This window comes from Amblyomma mixtum, chromosome 5 (genome assembly GCF_055824585.1).
Source record: "Amblyomma mixtum isolate Tamu chromosome 5, ASM5582458v1, whole genome shotgun sequence".
Taxonomy (NCBI): Eukaryota; Metazoa; Arthropoda; class Arachnida; order Ixodida; family Ixodidae; genus Amblyomma; species Amblyomma mixtum.
The window spans coordinates 139,312,977-139,319,368 of NC_143016.1; positions in this window are offsets into that span (position 1 = coordinate 139,312,977).

Genomic DNA, 6,392 nt, shown 5'->3' on the forward strand with positions numbered 1-6,392 from the left:
GTGCCAAAGCTGCCGACGAGCGAACGAGGCATCAAATGCCTAAGGAAATAAATCCAAATACTTAAGAAAGTTTCTCGAAAATGCCTCACTTCCTTTTGCAGGAGAACCTTCATTGTATAATATTTCTGTCTCAGCAGCGAGCTTTTTTCGCAAACCGCGCGATAAATGTGCATAATATACTACGCAGAATATTCTTGCCAATTATGAAACACCGCAGCGGTTCTTGCGGACTTGGCTGGCCTTCTATGCAGAAAAGGGTCATTGCTCAGGACCCAATCTATCACCTAAATTAATGTTCACGTGTTGTCAGGAGCGCCTGTCGATGCACAACATGCGTCAACGCGAAGAACGACAGTGAGAGAGAAAATGGACTCACCTGGAGATTTCGTCGCGGCGACAGACGCCTGGAACAGCAGCAACAGGTGTGCGCTTTCGGAACACAGTAAAAGTTGAAGCCTTGGCCTACTGACACGTTGCTGCGCGGGCGCAAGAAAAAAAACACAGTGGAGTGTTTCCCCGTCAGTTCTCTTTGCCACAGCTGCAGCCACGAAATACTTGGAAGCAGCACGACCGCGGTCCCTTCACCAAAGTGACTGAACGTACTGAAAGTAGTCAAGGTAAAGCAATGAAAAGTCACATCAGTTCACTTGACTGCACTGAAACTTGCTCCAGGAAACGTCACTTCGCAATACCAACGGCAACAAGTGGTTGCTTCACAGCCGAACCGCCAGAAGTGCTCGACCGGATTGTGCTCTTCCAGTTGTAGGCGGCTCGTCGGACAAGAAATGGACAGCGCACACACCCCGGCGGAAATTCAATCAGTGGAGATTCAATGGCCCGGGGAGCCTCTTTTTCTATGGTCGGCGCCGGCGGATACACAGCAGCAGAATGCGCCGTCAGCTTCGGCTGCAGGGATGACCCAGCCATTCACACGTGTCCCATCTCCAAGAGAATACATTGTATCCAGGTATTTGTTACTTCATCGTTAGTTCTTGCAGCTTTTGTTGAAGAAGGAAACTATCCTGCTTTCTCTTGACGCACTTGAAAGACAGGAAGATGAAATAGTTCAAAGAAAAATATAGTAGTTTGACGCACAATAACGAGGACGACTTAAATGCATTCCAGTCTCATTGCATCCAGCCGAAAAACAGAAAAGGAGATATCAGATGTCTCGTTGCGGCTTTACTTCCCGGTCACGGCAATTGTCACTTGTCAAAAAATGTTGTCTCAAATTTAGCGCCACCGGCCACCTCCGACGGAACAGTCAATGTCTTGTCCTGGCGTGAAAGTAGCATACCAAAGTCGAAAATTTATACACAAGCTTCGAAGATTAAAAGCACAAAGGCGCAGTGAAAGTTGCTTTAAGGAACGAAATCCCCTCAAAGGCTTCGAACAAATGCCGGAGATAGTTTCTTGCCGGGACGACCGGTAGCATATACATCAACACACATGCACACACGCACGGGAGTTCCAACTCCTTGCAAGGGCAGCCGCTGCTGAGAAGCCGACACGCGGTCCGTCCCACAACGGCGAGATGAAAGGCCCCGACCACTGACTCCCGTAGGCGCCGGCGAGGCTCTCCGGTGCGCGGGGGAGAAAGAAGCGAGGCGGCGCTCTCAACAGCCCGAAGCAGACCTCGGCTCAACACTGGCGAGCGGCGCGCCCGCGCGCTGCCTATTGTGCGCCCCGAGCCGGGATCAGCCCAAGTCCCCCAAACGGCCTTCGCGCACAACAGCGAACAACTGCGCCGCGTAGTTGGCGTCGTCGCTCGGCTCTGCGACGCTCTAGGGCGCACACTTCGCGCACTGTGCGCAGGGCGCAAACAGAAGAGCGGGCCTGGGTTCCAGAGAGGGAGGGAGAGCCGGGGCGCCATCTGCCGTCCGCTTGTGCCGACACGCGTTTCGTTTTGCGGTTTATTTCTCACTTTTAAAATTTTTCGTTCGTTTCATTTTCTACTCATCCCTTTTTTATTTTTAAATTCTGCATAAAGCTGTTTCATAATCGTGTTAAGCGGATCCCAGTACGAGATATAAAATATAAAATGAAAATGAAGCGAATAAGTGGAAATGATGAAATCGAAGCGTTTGGCGCATGAAAATGCTTACTTAGTTTTATTTTCTACAATTGGGCCTAACAAATTGCTAAATAAGAGTACAAAGTGAGTTCAACAAACAATCCTTAGCCATCTAGGAATCTGGTTGAAACAACACCTTCCGTTGGACAACTTACTGAAAAGTTATTATATATTTGTGGCAACGAATACATCACTAGATAATAATGCTAGCATTTCGTTTGTTATGCAGAGGCTAGAAGGCGTTAACCACACAAAGTTTTGAGAAGTATACTCAGGGAGCAAACTTCAGTGGCACTTGCATGGTCACGAAATAACTTTAAAAATCTTCCAAATAAGTGCATTCATTTGCAAACTGCGGTGCTTGGTTCCTATCAGAACGGTTTTTGCCCTCTGCTATAACCTCATTCACCCTCATGTCAAATATGCCACAGTGTTTATGGTTAATATATATAAGGATTCTTGCCCTCATACCAGTCGCTCAAAATGCACCTCTACGGACAATTTTGCTCATTAAGAGGGAAGTATCAGTGAAACTTGCGTGTCATTTCCTTAGTGTACTACCTTTCAACATTTGTATTAATTATCGGTTGGTGACATTACTCCATAAGGTTATTCACGATGCCATTGCTTGTCCTTCACTAATTATAACAATCCCCAGCAGCTAGTTTTTAATGCGAACATCTATCGCAACTTTCACTGTGACAAGTATATATAAGAACAAACTACTTAACATTTTTATTTCGTTCCATAGCTACATATCTATGGAAAGATTTCCGAGAGTGGAGTACCTTTCACAAATAGAAAGCGAACATACTAAAACAGGCTTTTATTTTACTACAGGACTAAAACCACTAACCATGGTGTTTTAGTTGCAACCAGCATGTACTTTATTTAACCCCTGCCGACTGTTCACAGAAATTGTGACCGCTAAATGCGAAAGCATCAATGTTTGCTTTATGACTAATCACAAAAATTTGCGATCGCTAAATGCGAAAGCTTCATTTTTGAATTTGTCTTTGTTTTTGTTGTTGTATTTGTATCACTCAGACTCACAAAATATCTGGTATAATAAAAGGACCCTTCACCACTCCCACTCATTTTCTGCGGTCACATCTGTATAAAGATATACATGCATACGCTACATGTCAATAAAGAACAATTGAATGATTAATTATTGACTGAATTTCTATTTTGCGTTTCTCATGTGTCCTTTGCCAGTAAAATGTACCCAATAAAGCGTGTCACTAATTAATTCCATCGCGAACTAAAACCGGTTTCCTGACCAATTTGACTTGAATTCTCGAAGCTGCCAAACATTGTTCGCTGAAAGCTTTGCGTTGGTATGTGACGCTGAAACAGTGAATATGTTCACACTGAAGTGACAAGCTAAGCTGGAAAGAAGACGCTGGGCAACCTACCCGAGATATACATAGGCTCTGATCGCCACCTTGTTCCTTCATTGCAACGGCTCATCTGTTTTGACGTTTTTCTTCATAATGCACCTTGGCGAGTGTTTGTTTCCTGAGTTGCTGTTTTCGACTTAAAAAAACCTTGCAGGCTGCCATACGCAGGTCCTGGATATTTTCGCAGCGATATCTGCGAGCTGGTCGTCCCTCTTATTGTTAAATCGGCGTGTTTCAAAATACTTTATAGAAAGCGTCGCTTCGAACTCCACGTCCTCATGCCGATATCAACTTGTGTGTCACAGTTGACGCACGTGGTTTTTATTTTTTTATTATTTTACGGCGTCATGGTTTGCAATGGTTGTCAACTGATCAAAGAGCAAAGAACTGCGCTGGCAAAGCTGCCTAAAAAAGCTGAAGGGAAAAATAATTTTGCCTCATGCTCTGCGATAAAAGAAAAGACATTTCCTTACATCCGCAAAGAAAGAAAGGCGACAACAGAAGTTTAGACTTCATTACAACTGTGAGAACGGCGACACATATACGAATTAAACAAGCAACCAATCCAGGACGGAGAGACGTACCAATGAGCTAAATAGTTTATGGAATATTATTCTAATGTAGAGCATGAACCGACAGAAGCCGATAATCTTTGAAAACAAAAACTGCATAAGAGACACTTGTTTCCACACCTTTGAGCGATAAATCATTTTGCTTAAGGGGATAGGCTTCGATGCTGGTTCGTTTCTGACCCGCACCTGAGGAATGTGTACTTACCGCTATTGTCAAAGTAACCGCAGCGTTAGAACAAAAGCCCTTGTGTAAAAAAAAAATGACGGATCACCTAGCGTGGTTAGGCCAAATGCGAATTAGATGCGCTAGCACTTGTTTTCACTTTAGTTTCACTTTACGGGACGCTAGCTGCGCCTTAAGGGCGTGTCGTGATAGTGATAATGGCTTAATGCCTATATATGCAGAATCTCTCATTCTCAACTTTGCGTCCACCGATCCCTAAGAGCCTAAATGAAAAGGTGTGTCCCTGCTAAGGTGGCGGTACATCGCTCTTCGGAAAAAACTTGCCATGCACGTAAATACGCGGTCTATTAAAAAAAAAGTGGATCCTCGCCTTCTGAGGAAGCTCTCAACGTCTTCTCACCGTCAGGTAGCGAGGCGTCCAGGGTATGGCCTCCATGCATGACTGCAGCTGATCTGGGCATGGAGGCTAGGCCTAGTGCCTCCGCTGCCACGCTGGCGGAGGTGCCTTTGCCAGCGTATCTCGCGGCAATAGCTGCCCCGCAGTCAACACCTTATCGGCGGCTACAGGTCCAGCTTTGTGCTCCCGGCTCATGATCAGGTGTGCCTTGCCTTCCCGAAATTCCGAACAGCTCTCATAAGTAATCTGCCCCGGAAGCCAATGGCCATCCATTCTACATGTTTCCGGACGGGCCTGAATCCGCACGGCATGATGAATCGAGCCCTCCAATGGACTTATCAGCACCGGTAACCATGGAAAAGTGCCCTCGCGCATCTCACAAGCGTCCTTCGGACGATGGTCAACCGATTCCATCTTCGGCATGTCACGGCTCTCATGGCAAGCGCTCGTCTTACGACCGAGAACCCAGTTGCGCCTACACCTGTATCGTCCTCTTACAAGTGACCATTAAATCGTAGGCCAAGAAAAGCCTCCCGGCTATACCTAATAGGATTCTACACGCTAACTCGGACGCATGCCCAGGAACCAAAGGCCTTCGGGGCCTCGCTGCCAGGGCAAAATCCGACACTATAGCTCTGTGGCTTCCGACTATGAGTGCCGTAGAACGTCTGCAAACGCTGAGAAGTATTTCACTCAAAAGTGAAATCTCAGTGCCTGTCCAAGTGTATGTAGTTGAGACTTTAATTGCAGCGCTGCGTCGTACACAACGTCATCACTGAGGATCGAACTGCACTTCAGCGTGAGCTGTACTGTGCCACGCACGGTATCATCCAAGCCCGACACATGGGACAGTGGCGCTCGTGCAAGATCGCCTTGCAAGGCCCTTTGACTCTGCCAGCCTGCCTGTACTACTATAGCTGTATTTTACGGCCTCGGCCATATAAACTGAGCGCGGGATATTGCTGTAACTGCTTGCGTACTGGGCAATGCGCAAATCCTGCCCCTTCACTGCTACCGATGGAGGTACAGCGGACGGAAATATGGCTTACCGATGCGGCCTCTGCAAACCGAACGACCACGAGAGAACAGTTCCAAGGTGTCCGACGAAGCAAAAGAGAACACAAAAAGCTCGTCGTTGGTTGGCTAGGGATTGGCCAATACAGGACAGTAGAAGTACATTGCAGACATCCAATCTGTTCCCGCAGTCCAGTAGCATGACGACGGGTGTCCGGAGCTTCCTTTGCACACCTCTCATGATGCTTCACCTCAGGAGCCTCCTAACGACACGGTGCGAAAGGGACGGCGCCGACAACAGCCAGAAAAACAGCGCAGTATGCCTTAACTACTGCAGGACGATATAGCCGCTGTCGACGAACAAATTGCACGCCTTTTAACAAAAGTCCCATGCACCTGCATCACTGTGAACCGCTCTCTTGACGTCGACGGGCAGTGGAATTATCCGCGACGTCTATCAATGGCGCAACAACGTCGGCTTCCTTCCACCCACATGTGTCATTTCCTGCCTCCTCCCAGTTTACCGCAATGGCAGTGGAGAACTCATGGAACATATTTGCTTCAATTGATGGTCAACCAGTTGTCCAACCTGAGGTCCGTGAAACTCCAGCGCTTGGGCTAGTAACTGGATACGGCAAGTTCACGTCGTCCTGGTGTGAGGCAGGGGAATTGCAGAGTCATTTCCCTGAAGTTGGGTTAGCTCAAGAACCGACTACGAATTCACAAGCTCCAGGTATGCGCCTTGCTG